This window comes from Halictus rubicundus, unplaced genomic scaffold, assembly GCF_050948215.1.
Source record: "Halictus rubicundus isolate RS-2024b unplaced genomic scaffold, iyHalRubi1_principal scaffold0304, whole genome shotgun sequence".
Classification (NCBI taxonomy): domain Eukaryota; kingdom Metazoa; phylum Arthropoda; class Insecta; order Hymenoptera; family Halictidae; genus Halictus; species Halictus rubicundus.
The window spans coordinates 17,606-39,515 of NW_027488845.1; the positions used below are offsets into that span (position 1 = coordinate 17,606).

Sequence of the window (21,910 nt, forward strand, 5' to 3'; positions counted from 1 at the left end):
CCTCTAGTGCCTTACCTTTCCACCTCCACGCACCTTCTTCCACCTTCCCCATCCCCTCCTACACCTCATTATCTTTGACTTTTCTGCGTTTAGCTGCAGCCTTTTCTTATCCATACAGCGCTCTAGCACCCCTATCATCCCTTTCATTCCTTCCTCCTCTTCCGCCAGCATCGCTATATCGTCCGCATACGCTAAGGTGTATACTCTTCTTTCTCCCACTTTCACCCCCCCCCCCCGAGAGCATCGAATTTAAAAAATTATATTTTGAAGGATTATTTATCCCAGGCTAAACAAACAATGATTAACACGACCGTAGATTTTATAGATTCGTGTTAAAAATGGATGGATCAAACGCAAAACAGTATAGAAGCATTTAGAAAATCTAGAAACGCTTAAACGATTTAAAAGGGAAATAAAGGTCTCTGTATCTTTCGACAAACACACGCGATATTTATTTCGCATTAAAACTCGCAATATATTGATCAATATGTCGACCGAGCGACTCACCGATTTTAATAAACGCGGATACGTCCGGTCAACAGGCAAATAGACCATCCACACGATTATACACAAAACGCGATAAAATAAATGTGTCATTTGTTGCGAACGTGATTTTTATTTTATTTCCCATCTCGTGAAATCCCATGGTCATTTACGGAAGAATTGAGTTTTAATATTGTTTGCTACATTCGCAGATTCATGCTTGACGGTGAATCAAGTCAGGTGTCAAAAACAGAGCGTTGCTCGCGAACTATGGGCAAGGGAGTCAAGTACTGTGGGGGTGTCAATTACTGTGCCTATATTATTTATACTTATCTTTAAAACATAAAGAATATTTAAAAAAGAGATATGTATAACCTAAGTATATATTAGCTGATTTTAATGAGAAAAATTTAACATCTCTTTTTTGATATTCTTCACACTTTAGAAATAAGTGTAATTAATATAGGCACAGTAATTGGCTCCATTACCCCATAAGTTGACATTTCGCCGAGAGGTTATACCCGTTGGAACGAACGTGGAAACTACTTTTGCTCGTGTCGCGCAATTATGAACTCTCTTGAGGAAGTGTATTTCAGTATCGCTTCTCGACACACGTAGCAGAGTTATGAATGGAAACCTTTTTCAATACTTCATTCACCTCCTTAGTTACAGTTACTTACAAGCGTCTCGCGCTGTATCGATCGCGCATGTCGGTTTATTTTGGTCCTTTTACTGGTCGACTTAATCAAGAGCTGACTACACACATGATACGATGAAAATGTTACGTTATTCGTTTCGCTGCGACAATATTTTCAGAGTTCCAATTAATTATCCAATGCTCGTCGGCGAAATTCGATACGTGAGCTTGCAATACCAAACAATTATGCAACTTAACGAGCAGGTGGGTAAAAAGTAAAATACCGACGAGTATAACGCTATACGTGAATTACATGGAAATTCGTATCTGCTCGAGCATTGTGCTTCCTTGAAATGTAAAATGTAAAATGAACTTACATATGGCGAATGCCATATTCAAGAAACAACCTTTTTCTGCGATTATCTTTGCATCGAATTGAATTGTATAAATACTATGAACGCATACAAACCCGCGGTCTACACATACTATTTTTAACCTCGAAAATCGTATGTGCAAAGCACATCCCATAACGATCTTTTTAACGATTGTTATATAACTCTTCACGAGCTGCGAAGATCACCGACTTTATCAAAACTGATGCAACGAAAAAATCGTGCCTCGCCATTGTACAACAGGATATTTTCGTGCCAACCCACGCGAATCTATCCGTGTTTGTATATTTCAAAAAAGTGTCGAGCGTGTCGAAAAATGATTGGTTTAGCAGATATTTCAATTTACATAATGATAAACGGTCCCAACAAGCTTCGCAATTGTTAATCCAGCTAATTTTCCGAGAACCGGACATCAACTAATGAATTTGTTAGATGAATGGCCATCCAGGAAGGTGATTTCATACCCTTCATCCTACACGCAGGCTAAACAAGTGGCTCGGACGTCGAAACAGAAGATAAGCTCGCCAATGAATAATATCGCAGCTAAATGGGGGCTGGAGAGCAACAGTTTGCCTAGCACGCGGAATCCTGGTCAGAGATATTTGATCTAGGACGGATTAGTCCCTGGAGCAATTGGAAGCCATTCGACTGTCGGCGATCGTGTTCCGGTAAATTGGAACATTCTGGTGGACTTCGCTCGGGGATTCCATGAATTCCGGCGAGAGAGAGAGAGAGAGAGAGAGAGAGAGAGAGAGAGAGAGAGAGAAACTGGAAGAAACCGATGCACCTATTCGAACGAATCTACTCGACGCGCCGGGAACCCTTGGTAGATTCTCCCGTGTGACCTTGGCACCCTTGGAGCAGTCTACCTGGAGGCTTGCACCTTCTGAACGGTTTTACTGCCTGTATCGATAGCGAAAATTCCATGTAATCGGAACGACATTGATCGACGCGGTCGGACGAGCAAATTACAACTCGCAAGCTCGCCAGACCCGTCTCTTGAATCTTCTGGTTTCTCTAAAATTTTCTAATTATACAAGATAATTTCTCAATCATTTCCACTCTTTTATTTCAGAACTTCCTACGGGCAAAAAATAGGAGAAAATATTGCTATAGTCTCTGAATAGTTATAATTCAGTTTCGAACATTACTCCTCCATTATTGTGCAAGAGGACATATTTGAGAATTTATTCGAGAAAAATCAACTAATCGATTTATCCTCTCCTCTTAACTTAACAATTATTTTGTAATAGTGTGTATAATACCCGAGTATTTTCGGGCTTTTCAGTTAAGAGGTTAAGGGTTGTTCTGATAGAAACGGACTACCTTGTGGTGACTGATTGGAAAAATTCTCGATGTTCTACGGAAATAAATATGGCTGATAAATTAATCGATGTAATTCTGGTATTATTGCAAAGAGTACACTTTGCTGTACATTTAAAACAATCCTTGCAATTCTATAAAAACAAATATGGCCGAAAAACTGATTTCCGTATTACACAGGCTCATCCTTCCCCTTTATTGTGAGCTCTTGAAGAATTGATTTTAATTGGTACATACCTTGTTGATTATTTTAACAACATTGTCGCAATTGTGTATAAAGAAACAAGGTCCAAAAATTTATTTCCGTCCTACATCCGCCGCCGTTTCATCAGACGCGGCGTACCTACCACCTGTTGATTGTTTGAAAAACTATTTCCGCGAGAAATACAGCACGGCAGTGGCTGATAACCAAAGAGAGAGAGAGAGAGAGAAAAATCCTCAAAACGATTAAACGCGTAACAGATTCGCGAAGGAATACGCACGAACCGCGCAACAGGAAACCGCCTTTTCTCTACCGACAGGAAATAGTTCCCAGCGTTCCAAGGACACATTATCACATATTGACATATTCTCAACACATAAATTGACATATTCTCGAAAATTCTCGAAAAATAATCGGCAACCTTCGCCGCGGAGTGCCCGCCATTTTAGCTCGCGTTTCGACTCGTAGTTTATTGCATTTTATGCTGGACCGAGAAAAGGCACGAGATTTTCTTAATTATTCTCTTAGTTATTCTGCAGTCAATGTTTCATGTTTTTAAAATTTTTATTTATCTCTGTCGCGATTATCCAACAGTTGAAACAACTAATCTATAACCTTAAAAATGAGAAACACGAATTTTGCTGTCGGTAAAATAATTTCTTTTAAGGTATTAATAGTATTGTTTGTAATTATAGAAAATGATATTAATGTATTGAATGATTTGTGACCGACGTATCCCGAATTAATAATGAATCGAAAATGAATTACGGGAGGCAAAAAATTCTAGCATAACAACTTCTTGGGGTACTAAAGGAAGCGATACTTCCTATTGACTTCGTTTCTCTCAAGTTTCGAGCGTAAAATAATTTAAGAAGCCAGAAGACTTTACTGAATTCACCGCGGTAGAAAATTCGAGAGTTAATACTATAGACGGTAAGGTTTCATAAACTTCTGTTTTGCAGACGCCGGATTAATCGTACTGTGTTCTACTTGCTTCAATATCCAACAAACAAGAGAGGTTGGCAGGTCAGGATACTGGTCGATACATTCGAAGTGGCCCTAAAAGTCCTTCAAAAATCCCTACTGTCTCAAAATCTTTGTCGGTGACAAATAAACAATATTATTTATTCGACCAATTTTTAACGTATCCAATTTTTGTAAACGAATCGCTGCTATTTCGTTGCACATCAAAAACTTGTACATTTACTCGAGTAAATACTTACTTGGGTAAGCTAATTTTATTTTTCTGAATTTCTCTTAATTTTCGAAATACGTTAAAAAATGTTGCAATTGAAGCGTTAACAGCTCCACTCTGAAAATCTAACTGTCTTTGAATATTTCATACACATGATTAAACGTTTATAAGATTCCAACGGTGCGGATAAATTTTGAACAATTACGATAGAGATCTTTTCGATAGTCACAAAGAGAATACGGCATTCGACGAACGGGAAACGAATTAATGACGGATAACGAATAAACGAATGAATAATTTGACACGAATAATGGGAAAGACTAAAATTTTACTTATTCTTCGTTATTGCGAATAAACTTTAATAATTCAAATTTATTTTTAAATTATTTTAAATTACCTTCGAATTGTTCGACTAACACCGAACTTTGATACATAGGCAGGCAAGCGAAATCCAGTTACAATCCGAATCGCGCTAATCACGAAAGCATTGTCTGTTGATAGTACAGCGTTCCAATGGAAGGCTCGAAGAGAGCAAACTACGTGTTTTAGATCTTCGTTGGGTTCCGTAACGAGGAACCTTTAACTTACGATCCGAATGATTTGAGAGAAATAAAATGTGATTTGTGATAGAGCTAACTGATTTATTACTGTTACCACTGCGATTCTCGGAAAAGAGGAAGAGGGCTCGACGGATTGCCGTGTATATTGACGGGGCTCTCTCCCCTCGCCGCGCACCCCGAACTACTCGGTCCGCCCGAAGTGTGCGGAGAGAGAGAGAGAGAGAGAGAGAGAGAGAGAGAGAGAGAGAGAGAGAGAGAGAGAGAGAGAGAGGAACCGCGACGACGGCCGAGTCCTCAATACAAACAAAGTTCGGCAGTCGCTAATTTGCCGTGTGTGCGTGCGGACGCACAGCGGCACCGAACAGCTGATTGCTCGAACACTACGCGATTGTTGTTAAAAGACGAAACTATGCTGAATGTAGTCCGCGGACTGTTCCAGGTGCAAGCCGCAGTAGGTGTAGGATATCAAAGGGCGGGCTGCAATGTGCGGGGCGAATTCAGAGAGTCCCAGTTACATAATTAAAGACCACCAGGATGGTGCGCTCGGTGCACCAACAAACAGCGAAACTATGTGTAGCAATCGGGGTTAGTAATTTATGAAGCTGCAATTAGCGTCGAGAAGACAAATGGAAATGCAGATTCAGAGTTGGGCGAGATTGCATGTCGCAATTAACGCGGGCCGGAAATCACCGCGCATAATTTTGCGTAAGGAGAGTTACACACTTAATTAAAATATGCTTAATTGTAATCCTTATTGGGCCCGCCGTGAAATATGAAACAAGAAGCGGATCGCGTGTAATTGAATGCGCCTCGTATTCGAGCGCACACGATCCCGGCCAACGGAATGACTATACAATACCCTACGGGAATAATTATTCCCCTCTGTAACGCAAATTTTTCGAGCGGAAATGAAAATTCGAATTTTTACCGCTAATTGAGAAAGCCCGTCACGTGCGCGATTTCAACGGGAATGTCTACATATGTCGGGTATACAAAAAAATTACTTCTTCATCCCATTCTTCCGTTTGTTTCAAACGCCAATGCAATTCGATGAATAAACATGTACTTCCCGGAGCATGTGAAAAATCCCTCGGCGAAATAGTCAATCGAAATTTTCTTGTGAGGTTTAAAGCAAACGCGAAGTATGCAACAAACAATTTGATTATTTTTTAAATTATTTCTTAATCTATTTAATAATCGTTAGAATAATCATTGTGAGAATACGATAGAATTTCGTGGCTTGATTTTCGAGAAATATTGTAATCGAATACCGTTGTCTGGCCCTCCGGAATTTTAATTAAAAATTCCGTAAAATTAACAGAGCTATGGCACGCGATCAGTTCATGCTCCTACAATACATGGCACGACACGTAGAACGTGAAACTCGTTGTTTGGGACAATTCTAATTTCTTAAAATCTCTATTAACAGTTAGAATTTCTAACAACGATGATACTATTAAAATAAATTGTTTCATGGGATTTTCCGAAAAAATTACTTTCTCTCGGAACGTTCACGATTCACAGGTTCAATTCACTGTTACAAAGGCAATCATGAAAAATATCACGTCACTTTGAATTGTCACTTTCAGAGAGACACAAGACGTAAAAAATGATGCTTTTATATCGACAATAACTATATCTTCCTGTCGAAGCAATTTTCTTTCGTTACGTCAACGGTATGACGAATCGCCCTAAAAGTTTCAATAGAATCGGTCGCACGGACTCCGGGAAAGCATTTCCGAAAGATCAGCAAAGGGTCTAGGTGGATAAGACAGGTCTAGCGGCCCCGGCGGGAATTTTATTGGTATTGTGTGGAAAACCATCATTTTAGGTTGAAAAACAATCCCCTAAAATTTTAAGTCGCTAACCCTTCATTTAAGGGTGATATGAGGGTAAACACCCTCAACTTCCTTCATATCATATATTTTTTTCATAATTGTAATGAAATTATTAAGACTAGAAAAAAATTATTTAATTTTTAATTTTTTTTTAGGCGTGGGGGTAGCAAGCAACCCATCGAGTGACCACTTCCAAAAAATTCAAGAACAATGTTCTGTTACCTATCTAATACGTACAAAATTTTCAAGATCGTCGGATTGGTGGAACATAGTTAAATATTGAAAAACAAATGAAATTACGCCATTATAATAGTATAATGTGTAGTGCAGTGTTTCTTACGACTAATTATTAATTAATAATTCTTATCAGGAGATTATGTCCCTCCTTGATCAATTATTCGCATCGTATTATATTCTATTCCTGTCTTCGCGAATTTGCAATATAAATAGACATTATGTAGGTGTAAAAGAAAAGTTTAGGAATCATAATATAGATTTATTCAATCTTCGTCACTATTTTCCTCAATTACTGGTACAGTATGTGTCGTATCAAATATATTGGTTACTATCTCCGCTGGTTTTACAATTTTCGATTTAAATCGCCCATGAGATGAATAGTTAATAATGGTAGCGACATGGGAGCAGCAACCTACTGTTCTGTTGCCATTAGCACAGTCGCATGTATATCGTGTAATTCCGGTATAACTAATCGCATGTGGTACATATTCAATGTAGCATTGATAATTTTTGCGATTAATATGCCTCGAATGAACTTTCACCCGTATAATATTTTTAGTTTCCTTTAAATATTCCATATTTAAAATATCATCATTCCTCATTAACTCCGCTAGATAGCATACTGCCTGGGTTAATTGAGGTACCTGTACATAATATTACATAAGTAGCATATAGTTTTATATGTGATAATGTTATACATATGCAAGAAAGTATGTTACCTGTGAATAAGATTTTCAAATCTTTCTCAGTCATTTCTGGAAAATCCATTACAACGTTGGCAGTCATTCGTGTAAATGGTTTTCTACGGCGATTTAATTTTTTTCCTTCTACTAGTTCCTGAAGCGTGTTTGTTTTTATCCGTTGATTCTTCATATAATCAATAATTAAATCTATTTCTGGATCTGTATCTAATCTTTTACCAAATTCATTGTGTAGAAAGGATGCTATTCGACACAATGATTTAAGACATGGTAGAAGTTTTTTGTCCATTTTGTGGTGTAATAAACGATATTTCTGTGCAATATCGCCATGGACAGCTTCAACAATCCATCTTATTTTTGTTACGAAGCGTGATGAATTTGCTTCTGCTGTTATCAATTGTGCTCGATTTCCTTTACAAGCTGGCATTAAAACATTATATCCTCTATTTTTCATATGCTCGACAACATCTCGAAAACCACGGTCCACAACGCAAAAATCATTGGGTTGTAAAAGTGAACTTATTCCGTTAGGATCTACTAATAAGATTTTCATGATTGACGCATCATTCATGGTACCATTAAATGGTCCTGCCGTGTCAATAATATATCCATTTGTTGTGCAAATTGTAAACGGTTTACATAATGATGTTTTCTTCTGTCCAGAATATGATTTCCTTTGATATACATTATTTTTTCTTTTCTCGTGTCTAACATATGTTCCATCAAAAATGACTACTAATTCAGAATCTTTTATTTCAAAAAGTTTCCTTGGTGCGTACGCTGTTTCATTTAAAATGAGATCGGCTCTGGATTTTGCATTTATTCCGAAGTGATTTCCCAAAACATCCTTTTCAAATGCGTTAATTATTTGATGGAAATATCCTGACACTTGTTGTTCATGTTGCAGACCGAATATATTTTTAATAATTACTTTAGAACTGCCACTTCTAAGTTTAAATAAAAATATAATTAATGCTTGTTTCACAGTCGAGCGCGATGCAGCGGGTGTTTGTGATTTTGGGTTCAAGACCGAGCGAGTGTTGGGGACTTTTAAGTGGAAGTCGCAGAGAAACCGAAGGAGTCTAAGACCTCGTACAGACCTGAACATTTCGACGAACATTGCGCCGAACAGCGAACGAAACGCAAAGTCGACATTCATTTCGATGCGATTTTGCGTTTCGGACGCTATTCGGCGCGATGTTCGGCGCAATGTTCGTCGAAATGTTCAGGTCTGTACGAGCCTTAAGAGTGCCACGCTGAGAATCGTAGCCAGAGTATCTTAGAATCAATAATAAATACATATTATCGTTAATCAAATCTACCACCAATAAATAGTACTATCCCTACTTTATAATACCGTAATTTCATTTGTTCTTCAATATTTAACTATGTTCCACCAATCCGACGATCTTGAAACTTTTGTACGTATTAGATAGGTAACAGAACATTGTTCTTGAATTTTTTGGAAGTGGTCACTCGAAGGGTTGCTTGCTACCCCCACGCCTAAAAAAAAATTAAAAATTTGTAAGGAATTTAAACAGACGTAAAACATTAAATCATTTATTAACAACACGTCTTTCTCCGGTGTCCGACCTGACGAGACTGCTCGTCCTTTTATCGTCTCGTTCGTTTTTCGTTTTTCGACGTTCGTTTTATCAATAATTTGAACATATGAGTATTTGCATGAACAATATATAATGTCTCTTTCTTTTATGTGGCGTTTTGTGGGTGAATAAACCAAATTGGGTTTCACTATAAATAGAGATGATATTTATTAAACAATAATTAAACAATATTTATAATATTTACAGATCCATTACCTATAAATAGAGAAACGGCATTTACGGCCTATTCTTCCCTATATTTCTTACTAATAGTATTTAATACTTTTCCGTCTCAATCTCTCTCTTATCCTCGTGCACGTGTTTCTCGTCTCCTCTGTAATCTAACCTACCTACCCGTCCCGCGACAAACTTCAAGAGGGTTTGTAAAGTAGTATCCGTACTACTTTATATCTCCCCACCGCGGAAAGAGTTTTTCTTTGGCTACAAAATCCTTCAACAAGTCTGCTAGTATTCCTCATGATTTTCTTCATCATCGTCGTTGATGCTTTCTGGTATTGGAATGAGCTTCGTAATGTGAAAAATGTTTGATTCTTCTTTCTTGTGCCCTGTATTAATTCTGTAAATGGAGTTGGATAATTTTTCTTTTATTTCAAAAGGTCCGATTTTTAGTTCATCTAATTTCTTTCTGTTTAATCTATGTCCATTTTCTACGTATACTCGATCTCCAACGTTGAATTCCATTTTTTTTCTATTTTTATCGAATAATGTTTTGTTGTAATTATGCGATTTAATGGTTCTGTCTAAAGCAAGCTTTCTGTCTTGGTATAAGTTGTTTTTTATTTCTTGATGGAGTTCTTCGGGTACAATTGTTGTGTTTTTTCCTTGCATTAAATATATCGGTGCAAAACCTGTTATTGTATGTTCCGTTTCATTGTATTTCCTTGTGCATTCTTGTGCTATTGTTGTCCATGCCCGGTTTCTTGTTTGTTCGTTAATTTTGCATCTTATTTTGTTGACTAAAGTTTGGTTTAGTCTTTCATTGAGGCCATTAGAAAATGGTGAGTTAACTGCCGTGAATATTATTGGAATATTTTTCTCTTTTAAGAATGTTTTAAATTCTTTTGAATTTATTCCTGGATATTGATCCGACAAGATTATACCAATTTCGTTATTATCTGTGACCATCTTGATTAGTTTTATAAAATCGTTTGCGTTCTGTGTCTTGGATGTTAGAATATATCCATATCTCGTAAAATGGTCCACCAAAAGGTGTAGATATTTTTTGGTTGATCTGGATCCGCCGAATCCTCCCATTGTGTCAATTGACATAATCTCGAATGGCTCTTTTGCAGGTCCTAAATGTGACATTAATCCATTTTTCCTTTGTCCTCTCGATTTGTTTTTTATACATATTACACAATTTTTACAAATGTGTTTTATATTTTCTGTTAATTTTTTTGCTGTATAATATGGTGTAATTTTATTTTCCATTTGTTTTATTCCTATGTGGCAGTATTCTTCGTGTACTTTTTTAATAAATTCTTTACTAAAATTTTCTGATAAGACTATTTTTTCTTTTCTGTTTACTTTTTTATAGTATACGTTATTTTTTTTTATCATCTTATTTGTTTTATTTTGCAGTTCTTTGTTTTTTTCCTGGTCTATAATTATATCTTTTAGCTTGATTAAGTTTATAGTTTTTAATGTTTTGTTTTCTTTAGCTTCTAATACTGGGTTTCTACTAAGACAATCGGCTTCTAAATTGCATTTTCCTGGGGCATATTTAACTATGAAATCATATTGCGATAGATAATATGTTAGATCTCCTAACTCTTCATCTGTTCTCGACTTTATATTTAGGTTTTCTAGGGGTTTATGATCTGAATAAACTATGAACGATTTTCCCATTAGCAAGTATTGCCAATAATGTATCGCCTCTTTTATTGCAAGACATTCTAGGTATATTGCTTTCTTCTTTTTTTGACTATTATTCAATTTTCTTGAAAAGTATGCTACTGGTTTCTCTTCATTATTTGGTTGTCTTTGTTTCATTACTGCTCCTATGCCTAGTAAACTCGCATCCGTGTAAATGTAAATCGGTAGATCTGGGTCGTATATTTCTAATACAGGTTGAGAGCATAATAATTTTTTCATATTTTCAAATGCTTTTTCACATTCTTCGGTCCAAATAAATTTCTGTCCTTTTCTCAATAGGTTGTGTAGTGGATCCAATATTCTGGCTATGTTTGGTATATATTTATTATAGAAATTCACTTTTCCTAAGAATTGTCTGACGTTTTTTTGTGTTCTTGGAGTCGGAAAGTCTTTTATTGCAATCAAGTTATCGTTCATTGGTCTTATTGAATTATTACCAATTATATGTCCCAGATATTTTACTGAATTCTCTGCAAATTTGCATTTAGTGAATTTTAGTCTAAATCCTTCTTCTCTTATTGCTTCTAGTAATTTTGTTAAGTGGTGTATGTGGTCTGTAAAATTCTTAGAAAATACTAGTATGTCATCTATGTAATTTACTGTGAAATTTGTAAGTTTGTGTTTCCTGATTATGTTGCTTAATATTCTTTGGAATATTGCTGGCGATGTTTTTAGCCCAAATGGTAGACACGTCCATTGAAAGTGTCCTTCCTGCGTGACAAACGCTGTTTTTTTTTCTATCTTTTATTCGTAAAGGAATCGACCAGAACGCTGAATTAATGTCAAATGTTGAGAAAAATTTGCAATTTCTAGCTTTTACCATTAAATCTTCTATTAGCGGAAAGGGTTGTGATTGTGGTACAACTATCTTATTTAAGTCTCTAAAATCGCAACACAATCTTGTTTTTCTATTTTCTTCTCTCTTGTACGCTAGAGTTACTGGAGCCGCGAAGGGACTGTATGATTCTTCTATCAGATTATTTTCTAATAATTTTGCAACCTGTGCTTCTATCTCCTTTTTGTCTTCAATGCTGCATTTGTATGGTCTTTTGCTACAGAATTTGTCCATTAATAGATCAATTCTAGCCTCATAATTTTTCACTCTCCCTACATCGTATTTATCTTTGGCAAATATTGCACTATACTTTTCTATTAATTTGTTTATTTCTGTTTTTCTTTTATAGTCTAGATGATCTATAGCAATTCTAAAATTTGATGTATTTATATGTTCGTTAAAATTTATGAAATACTTATCTGTAGTTTTGTTATCTTTATTTCTTCCTAAGTTCTCTTTTGTGATATCCTTATATATTTTTTGTTTGATTTCCAAATTTTCATCCTGTATTAATTGGAATTTCTTTATTATATCTAGTCCAACTAAAAAGTCATATTGAAATTTATCTTCATCAATTACAAATATATCTACACTTTTTTCTATATCAAAGATTTTTATTTTTATTGACACCATCCCATTAGTTCTTTTCACACCATTAATCGTCATTAGATTCGCTCCTTGCACGCTATCTATTTTTCCTTTTTTCAGTTTTAATAATTTTGAACTTATTAAAGAAACGTTTGAACCTGAGTCATATATTCCCAGAATTTCTAGGTTATCTTGTAATCGCACTTTGACCTTGATTAATGGCGGAACTACAAGTTTTTTTGTTCCGTGTCAGATAGTTCAGCTTCTATTTCTGTGTTATTTACAAACTTAATTTGGTTTTTCTCTTTACCGTTATTTTCATTTCCTTTGAACCAACATGAGGATTCCGGGTGAAAGCGATTCATTTTCCCTTTTTTTTCACAAATTCCACATGCTCTTTTTTGTTGTCTTTTCTCTGGATCTTCTTTGGCGTATTTATTGGCAGTTTTATATTCTGTATTTTTCTTTTTTGTCGTATGTTCTAGGCTTTGCAATGCATTGAAAAGATCTTCAGTCTCTTTTAATTTCTTTCTGTCAATTTTGTCTATTATAAAGTCTGGTAATCCTACTGCTATAAGGTCGATCAGGGTACTTTTATCAATTGATTTATTCATCTCTAATAGAATCTTTTCTTTCTTTAGAGCATAATCTAATAATGAGCCGTTTATATATTTATATAGAATTGCATACTTAACTGGAGACCAACCTTTGTCTGCATAGGTTTCGCAGAAATTATTTTTCCAGGTTTCCCATTCCGATGCTAGTGAATGTTTTATAAGCATAGAACTATACCAATCTAGACAAGAGCCTTCTAAAACTAGCCTAAAAATTTCAATCTTTTCTTCATCTTTTTGTATGCCTAAACGATTGCATTCTTTTTCAAATGTATCTAGCCATTGAATCCCATTAGCATTTTTGCCTGTAAACTTTTCAATGGTAAATTTTTCTGTTACCTTCTTTAAGTTACTTTGCCCCCTTTTGATTTATGTTCGTCGTTTTTTATGGAGACAGCTTTCAAGATCCTCGCTAATGTATCCTCCGTTAAATTACTTATAGGTTGTGACTTATTTGTAATTTCTTCTAAATAATAATCTCCTAATATTATGTTTTCCTCTTCATCCGTGTAGAATTCCTTTAATTCTTTATTTAATTTTATCCAAATTTTCCTCGATTGGTGTCTCAATTTGATAGTGGCTCTTGCTCTCTGAAACGCTTCTGTTTTTATCAGTTCTGTATGATATGCCGCATATTGGTGCTCCTCTGGGATGCCATAAACCTCTCCACGTGGCGTTTCAATTGAGGTTATGGCATAGATGTTTGATTTTGGATCTTGACCTGCTTTTATCTCAATTTCAAAACGTAGTTTATCCATTGTTCTAGTAAGCAAAATGCCGTTTTATAATGTCTCTTTCTTTTATGTGGCGTTTTGTGGGTGAATAAACCAAATTGGGTTTCACTATAAATAGAGATGATATTTATTAAACAATAATTAAACAATATTTATAATATTTACAGATCCATTACCTATAAATAGAGAAACGGCATTTACGGCCTATTCTTCCCTATATTTCTTACTAATAGTATTTAATACTTTTCCGTCTCAATCTCTCTCTTATCCTCGTGCACGTGTTTCTCGTCTCCTCTATAATCTAACCTACCTACCCGTCCCGCGACAAACTTCAAGAGGGTTTGTAAAGTAGTATCCGTACTACTTTATAAATATATACAGTGACGGATTAAATCTTAGCTTACAACTCGGCCGTCCTGACGACAAATCGTCCCGATTTACCATCTTGAAATCAATCGCTAATCACGGCGCAAAGTAGAACAAATTTGAAGATAAACATAACACGCAAAAGTAACAATGAAACGTTATACATCTAAATCTACACTCATGGTCGCCATGGTCGCATATTAGCAGCTTCCCATGTCCCACGGTAAGGCGTTTGCGATAATTGGAACCCCTCTACGTCCTTGATTACGTATCGATCGTTTCGCAATACACGATCGATCTCGTACGGTCCTTTGAACCGCGGAATTATTTTTGTTGACACTCCTGGGGTGCAATCGTAATTTCTGATAAGCACCTTATCTTTAACCCTATATTTATTCGGAGCCTTATGTCTTTTATCGAAAATGCGTTTTTGCGACTCCTGATTTTTTCGAATTCGGTTACTAGCTTCTTTTCGGACGCTATTCAAATCACGGGAAATACTTATTTTTCCACAAATCTCCAACATATCACGTAACCCATCTATGACCTCACCACGTTGTCGCATACCAAACAGTAACATGCTTGGACTTTTGTCGGTAGACTTACAAACAGTATTATTACACGCAAATTCAACCTCTCGCAATACATTATACCATACCACACCACGCTCACTCATCAATTTGGCGATCATCGGTAAAATTGTGCGGTTATATCTCTCGACCTGCCCGTTCGCCTGAGGAGAAGCGGTCGCTATCTTAACATGCTGTATATTATATTCTTGTGTGAACTCATTGAATTCGTGAGACATAAAACTACTTCCTCGGTCCGAAACTATGCGCAGCGGTCGACTATAATGCTCGAAATACGATTTTAGACACTTTATGACTTCAGCGGTGTTCGTGGTCTTAGTGGCGTACATTTTTATATATTTGGTGAACGCGTCGATTACAAATTAAATAATTTTTTTCTAGTCTTAATAATTTAATTACAATTATGAAAAAAATATATGATATGAAGGAAGTAAGTTCGAATATTTTCGATTTTATTTCATCTCAATATCTTAATTAACAACCGAGAAAAAAAATGTTAAAGTTGAGGGTGTTTACCCTCATATCACCCTTAAATGAAGGGTTAGCGACTTAAAATTTTAGGGGATTGTTTTTCAACCTAAAATGATGGTTTTCCACACAATACCAATAAAATTCCCGCAGGGGCCGCTAGACCTGTCTTATCCACCAAGACCCTTTCACGGTGTCCAACAATATCATCTCCTGTCCCTTGCAGCACTATTTTATTTTATTCATCGAACACTACGTCTGAATTATCTGTAACAAGTTTTCACGATATGCCCAAAGAGAGACGGTTCACTCTATGACATAGGTAGATTTTGCCTACAACCCTTAATTTTTAACGTTAAAATGATCTACTTCACATCACTTTATACAAATATCGCGAACACGTTCAGTCACATTTTCAACGAAAAAAATTCATTTATCCCCTAAAAATCTTCAGAAAATCTCATTTCTCTCTTCTACTCGGGCGAGTCCAAAGAATCGTCCCCTGTGGAAAGAGTTCGCGTATCTTTTGCAGTTAAAGCAGGAGAAATGGTTGAAGTTGTAGATTCTCGTCACTACATAAAAATAAAAAATACAAGAATCGAAAGTTTCTTATCGAAATGCAACAATGGTGTCGAACAATGTCCTCAACGGACCATTCCCCTTGATGCCCACGTGCCCGATCCGAAGAAAAAGAAACTCGCGGATGGCCAGAGAAGGGGTTACGCATTCGGAACCACGTCGGCGCGAGGCGTGGAGACGTCCCGCGAAATGCTGCGTTCTCCAATGACGATGCTCGGCCCCGTAACAATAAAGAGATAACCACACCTAGGCCCGGGTTCGCCTGGGAACCCATCAATTTCGCCGGGGGTTGACCGATATTCGACGAGATACATGTTACAAATATTGTAGGAATCTTGGGAAATGGGGAGATTAACTCTTCGAAACACTTTACTGAATACTAATATATTTAGAAGAAATAACGATATATAACGCTGACACGATTAACACTCTTTCTTGCAAGGCAGTCGCAACTCTACTCTCTCCGCTCTTCCCGAACATCCACGCTTCTTTCCACAGGCAAGTACGGCTACCATACCGTCGCCGCAACCTGCTAGAGACCGAGCGCTAAGCTGGTAACTCCGCTTCCTCGTGGCCCCCGCTGGTAACGCTCCTGGGTCGACGCAAGCTGATTCGGTAGCGGCTAAGCGAGTTACTTCCCGTATGGGACGGTCTACCCTCGTGATGATCCTTAAGTGGTGAACGAGGGGTTTTTCCAGAGTTGGGCAGTATCCGATAAAAAATTTATTTGATCGGCTTTCGGATACAAATTCTCTGTTCTTTTGTTTCTATTCGAAGTCGGATGAATCGCGCGAAGTTATTTGTATCTTTATTCGTCGAGCGTCTGGTTTCGAGATTTGTATTCGACGTGCCTCCGGATGATTTTCTGGCTATCTTCAGGATTTATTCGGATGGTCGGATACAACGCCCCCATTTATTCGACGGATTTATTTGTAGATACTCGGCGTCGCCGACCATCCGAACGATTTTAGGCGTCGAATAAAAATTAATTTCAGAATGTATTCGAAGGCAGATGTCGCGGCGAAATTTATTCGTAACTTTTATTCGATATCCGAAGCTCGATTTGGCCAGACGATTTATTTGAGGATTTATTCGGGACGAGTATTTGGCAGAGATGAAAATGAAATGTATCTTTTATTCGAAATTGTATTCGAAGTTCGGATGGCCGACTTTTTTATCCGACGTTGCCAAGCCATAATACGTAAATACGTACCACGGTACAGTGACTACCTTTAGTAAGACTAAACTTTAAACGCTTGTTTACATAAAGAAATTTTTATTATTTAAACAATTGTTTAAACAAAAAAATTTTTGTTATTGAAACAAATGTTTACACCAGTACATTTTTACTAGTTAAACGCTAGCTTACACAAATAAATTTTTATTATTTAAACGATTGTTTGAACAAATAAATTTTTGTTATTTAAACGATTGTTTAAACAAATAAATTTTTATTATTAAAACTGTGGGAAAAGTGGCCATAAAGTCTGTGGCGGACCCCTTGGAGAAGGGTTCATCGGACCCAGGTAGGAGCGTCGTTTGCGGGCTGGGACCTTGGACGCACTTGGCCGCCAGGCCCAAGCTCTTTCCGAGCGCACACTTAGTCGCCGGAAGTCTGTTCCTACCTGGGGTGCACATTTGGCGACCAGGTTCGGGGTTTTTCCTTGGCGTGCACATTTGGCCGCCAACCCTTGACTTTCGCCAGGACACGGATGTTCGATGCAAGGACACGAACTTTCTCCAAGGGGCACGTACAGGAAGCGACATCCCCACTCCAGAAGTTTCCTTGTTCGAAGGAAATTCCTGGAGGCGCGGGGACTAGATATAAGCGCGGATTCTGACGGATGACGAGGTCAGTTTTGTCAAGTCAGTCAGTCAGTTCATTCGCCGTCAGTTGTTCGTAGTTCTTGTTTCATTGTTATTTCATTTTTGTTGCTTGTTACGTCGTTGAGTTTTTGTTGTTTATTTAATAAATGGTTATTGTTATATTGGGTGAATCCTCTATTTAACATCCAAACCACAACACATACCAAAAGTTTTATATCTCTGTCCTTTCCGCGCACTATTGCTCTTTCTTTTTCGAATAGAACAGTGTATCCATGATCTGTAATCTTCGCTACTGACAGCAGATTCGTGCGTAACTCTTTCACCAACAACACGTCATTAAGTTTCACGAACTTCTTCTGTTCTCCTTCCGTGGTAACAACACACGCCGTACCCCGCGTGTCAACGTCTATTTGGGCGTTACTTGCTAACAACAGCTTATCCTTCTTCGTACTCGTACATTCTCGAAGGATATTTACATCGTTACACACATGCGATGTACAGCCACTGTCCAAACACCAGCGTCTAACACAAGCATTGTCCTTCGCACCTAGCAACTCTTCTAGTGCTATACTTTGAAACGCGTCCCCCACGACCTCGGCTTTCGATGACGATTCGCGCTGTGTATTCCCGGGCGAACCTTTTTTAGGACACTCGGCAGCTCTGTGACCGACACAATGACACTTAAAGCATTTGAATTTGAACATCTTGTTTTCTTTCGCTTTATTTTCTGTCATTTGGCGGGAGTTACCGTTCTGTCGACCGCTTTGGCCATTTTGAAACCTTCCCCTGCCTCCTCGTGCCCACATTGCTTCAGACTTTTCGTCGTTCTGCCGTTGCGTTCTCGAATCGAATTCTTCTAGAACTTTCTGCCTTATAGTCTCTGGTTTCGGTACTGTGTCTCGCGACTCCATTGAACATTTCAGCATATTGAAACTCGGCGGCAGACTGTTCAATAGCATATACGGCAGCAACTCCTGATTTATGGGAATGTCCATCGATTCCAATTGCGCTGTGACGTCGAAGAACTCCATTAGTTGTGTTCGGAGATCGTCGTCTTCGGCCATCTTGAACGTTGAAATACGCTTCAGCAAGCTCGCCTTTTTGACTGGCCCTGTCGATGCAAATTCTGACTTCAATCTGCACCACACTTCCGTAGCTGTATTCAACCCTTTCACTAATCGCAATAAGCTTGGATCAATTGCAATTATCAAGTCTGCCCTCGCTTTGGCGTCGTCATCGTCCCATTTTTCCCGATCTAGCCTGGACTGCTGCTCTTCTGCTCCCGCTTTGACTATCGGTCTACATATTTTTCCGCTCACATGCTTCCAGGTACCGTTCTTTATTGCCACGGCTTCCATCTGCATTGCCCAACTTTCGTAATTATCCTTTGTGAGTGGTTTAATACTGAATGCGGACGACGTCATCTTGGGACCTCTTCAAACCTATCCACCGATCACTATTCCGCACCTTTTGATGCGCGTTTTTGTAATTATTCACTTTCGACACAGGATTTATCGTCCTGGGCCCATAACCTGTTGAGGGGGTTTTTCGTTCGATAAGCCGACCGATCTATCGATGCGTTTTCAGACGCGTACAAATCGTAACTGTCAGTGCGCCTCAGCTATACGAAATTCTATATCTGACGTCCGGACACCAATACACACGCACACAAGTACACCCATCAACCGAGTAAACCCAAACATCGTACCGGTAGGAGACGACCTCACACACACACAAACGCAAACGCAAACGCATGTTTTACTTTGCAACGTAATAATTTATGAACGAAATGAAATTCACAAATAATTAGTTTATGAGGTATGAGTACTTTTGTATCGTTTCATCAGCATTGCAATTAGCTTCATCAGTGTTCGAGATTCGAACGATAACGACTTGATCTGATTTCTGTTCGACACCAAGCTATAAATAGCCCGTTGTTGTTCTGGTCTCGTACATGTTGTCTTCGTCGATGCGATCGCTTCTGTTTCGTCCTTTCTTTGTGTCGCTCCTTCTCCGTCCTTCGTTCGTCTCTCTGCTATTGTTTCCCCAAATTTCAAACCACCCGTTTCCTCAAGATCCACCGATCGCGTCGACGGAGACAACGGTTTCTCGTCTGATCGACATTCGACCATACGCTTTCGACTCGTACGCGTCTCGTTCACGCTCTCTGTACTCTAGCTTCACTCACGTTTTCGCGGCCGCTCCGCACGTATTCAAGCTCGAGCTTCACGTACATTCGAAAGTCCAAGTACGACTGTTAACCGTTTTCTACGATTATTGTTCTCCCCGGTCAATAATCTTCTTTCATCCGTGTCGCGAATCGTCTCGTCCCGCGTGCAAGATTTCCGTTCTTCCGCGGTCAAGATCATCCGTCGAGCCGCGAGCAAGATTTCCGTTCTCGCCGTTCCTCCGTGTTTGTCCGAGCGTCAGTGTACGTCCGTGTACTATGAGTTTTGTCTTTTTAAAATAAATAACCGTTGGTTCCGTGCATTTTCGTTTCTTGCGAAATCCATTCGTCTCCTCCGGAACTTCATCCTTCTTTCCGGTGCTCTCATTCCGCGTCCACCGCTGGACGGTCCCGGCACTCGGCAATTCGCCGAACAATCAGAGATCTCCGAACGCACATATCGTTGTTTGTCAGGAAAGCACGCTCCTTATACACCTTGTTCATATATTTCCGCGTATTTCGTTTCGATTGATCAGCTAGCCAATTAAAAGTATTCGTTCCAGTCGATGAGCCATCGATGAGTCGGGTGCCATTAAATTGGCAATCTTCACACGTGTCTGCCGAATCATTGTTTTTATTTCTCTGCCGCTACTGCGGACCCTTACTTATCGACTCACTGTATTGAGCGGGAAGATTTAAATCAATTAAGGAGCGCACTCCTTACATATATTATTGAACTAAATAGTTCAAGGCGGGCGGCATGTTCGGTCCGACACAGACCGAACGTGAGCTATGATAAACACCGTCGGCTGCGATAGCCAAAACACTTTAGGCGAAGCGACGGTCCCAAGATTTGGAGTGTCATCGGACACCACTTGGAGACCTCCGTGAACGAGCCCATTGAAAGGGCAATACACAAACATTTAATTTCCAGACCATCTTTCCCATATCTCTTACACCTAATCCATTCAGATCATCTAAACACAATTCCACCAAATCGCATCCCCACTCCGACGACCAAATGCACCACCCATTAACCAATAGAAGGAGAGCCCGAGTTGACTTTATAGACGACACGACACCGAACCGCAGAAAGCTAAGATACCTTGAAGAAAACACAAATCGATCGCGTCTAGAAAACTCGTTGTACGCGTCATACCTCGCCAACTGACTTGTAAATGTTAGGTTAAAATATATTGAAGTGTTGTTCCAAAACGTTGAGTTTCATTTCAACTAGACGTAGCTACCCCGTAACTCCGTCAAGGCCCGAATATCGTCCGCGAGCAAGCGAAACGGGATTTACGACCCCGCGAAGTCCGACAGGCGGACTGACGACACTTTCGGACGCCTCAGTACCAACAATAGAGTTCTCTTCCGATACAGGAGACGGGCGTGTTACCTTTGAATCCGGAAGAGCAAGATTCCACAAGTCCATCCTCAAGAGGAAGTAAAATTTTGGAGGACCAAAATCAATCTAAGAAGGGGGGTATGTAACGCCCTAAAAATCCCCGAGCTATACCAGATCATATTCCATTCGACACCACAGCATTTCCCGAGTCATTTGCACAAGTCAGCATTCCCCGAGCATTCACCTCGACACCACAGCATTTCTCGATACACGCGTACGCAACAGCATTAGTCAAATCACATCCGCCTGGTTTCGAAAGCCCCCCAAAAAAATGCATTACTAATCAATAAGGTCAAGCTATAAGTATGGGAACATTCCCAGGGCAGTCAATCTTGGCTGAACCTCCGTTTTGTAACTATGTCTTAAATAAACTTATACTTTTTGTCAGTAAAGAACGGGATAAAGACCTGGGTAACTCCCACTCTCCTTTTTTTCAAGTATTTTTACCCAGTTTACGTCACAATAGCGACGAAGACTGAAAACGCCATACATGATTCTACCGCACACCAATCCACCTACAATTATCACAGATAAGTATTCCTAATAATACTTCATGTATATATTTTCTGTCACAAAAATAATCAATCCCTATTTCCATGTAAAAAAATGTTAAGTAGATAAGTAATACAGCCCATACATGACTAAAGGCCGAAAGTACTCCAAAAA

The 21,910-nt window shown here is 38.5% G+C and overlaps 1 long non-coding RNA gene across 1 annotated transcript; it reads right to left on the reverse strand.

Annotated features, from left to right (window-relative positions):
* Nucleotides 1–8,892: 8,892 nt before the first annotated feature.
* On the reverse strand, nt 8,893–9,476 carry LOC143364152 (uncharacterized). The gene is made up of 3 exons (XR_013084004.1): nt 9,389–9,476; nt 9,162–9,320; nt 8,893–9,071 (listed from the first exon to the last, which is right to left on the reverse strand). It is a non-coding gene; the product is annotated as an uncharacterized LOC143364152 (long non-coding RNA).
* Nucleotides 9,477–21,910: the final 12,434 nt, after the last annotated feature.